We start from the raw sequence: 1327 nt of genomic DNA on the forward strand, positions 1-1327 counted from the left end.
AAGATCTCCATCGGGGCAGAGAGCTGCGTATTAACTGCTGAGACGTTCATCTTTCCTATTGTTTTGACCAGTTGTTCCATTTTAGAGGATAACTTGCTGATTGCCTCACTGTTTGTAGTATTCGTGACTCTCTTTCCATCAGCTCTCACCGAGTGCCAGTTGTAACTAGTGTTGACCACTCTCTCTATTAGCTCATACAATGCTTGAGGTTCAAGTTCCTCCGGATTCCCATTGGCAACTGATTATATCTGTATCTTGTACGCGTTGGTCACTCCATTATAGAAGTTTTGCACTTGCATCCACATGGGTATGCCATGATTCAGTACTCTTCTCAACAATTCTTTGTATCTTTCCCATGCTTCAGATAAGGATTCATCCTCCTCTTGGAAAAAATGAGAAACTTCATTCCTCAACTTGATTGCTTGCCTGGGCGGAAAATATTTCATTAAGAACATGGTAGCCATCTCCTCCCAGTTCGTGATAGATCCTGGTTGTAGATTCTTCAACCAATTCCTCGCCTTATCCTTTAAGGAAAAGGGAAACAGTTTGAGCTGGATAACCTCATCGCTATCATTTCTATAGGTACGAAATGTGTTACACATTGTGACAAAGTCTTGGATGTGAGCATTTGGATCTTCATTTGGGTATCCCCCGAACTGCACAGCTGTTTGTAGCATCTGAACCATTGAAGCTTTTACTTCGAACATTCGATTGCCTTCATTTGGTAAGACAATGCACTATGAATGGCCCTCAGTGGATGGCATGGAGTAATCCTTCATCCGCAACCTCTGGTTACCATTATTATTATTTTCGTTTTCACCATGAACTTCCTCATGGTTCTCACCCTGTCTTTCATCATTTAGCATTTCGACCTCGCGATCCATTTTGATGCGTCTAGCTTGCCTAAGTATTCTTCTCCTTCTTCTATATGTTCTCTCTATTTCAACGTCTATAGGAAGGATATGAACACCTGCTCTTCGCATACAAAACTAGAAACCGAAAAACCAAAGACTAGACAAACAGATGGTTAACATGTAACGAAATAAGCATACGTATTCTTCAAAACTTAAGTTTAAACAATCCCCAGCAATGGTGCCAAAAACTTGGTGTGTTAAATAGGGACGCTAGCAAGTGTACTAGGTCGGATGTAGTATTTAGTAAGACCAAGTGTCGTATTCCACAGGGATTAGACTTTAGTAAGAAGAACATGTTACCTTAAGTGTTAAATTCTTAACTGGATGAATAATGTGTGAGAACTTAATATAAACAAAACAAGCGAAAAGTGAAATAAGTGAATCCAAGATAAACAAGCACAGACCTAGCCATA

General features: G+C 40.0%; 1 non-coding gene across 1 annotated transcript; it reads left to right on the forward strand.

Annotated features, from left to right (window-relative positions):
• Positions 1-309: 309 nt before the first annotated feature.
• Positions 310-416, forward strand: LOC136216126 (small nucleolar RNA R71). The gene has a single exon (XR_010683117.1). It is a non-coding gene; the product is annotated as a small nucleolar RNA R71 (small nucleolar RNA).
• Positions 417-1327: the final 911 nt, after the last annotated feature.

The sequence above is a fragment of the Euphorbia lathyris genome, chromosome 1 (genome assembly GCF_963576675.1).
Source record: "Euphorbia lathyris chromosome 1, ddEupLath1.1, whole genome shotgun sequence".
NCBI lineage: Eukaryota > Viridiplantae > Streptophyta > Magnoliopsida > Malpighiales > Euphorbiaceae > Euphorbia > Euphorbia lathyris.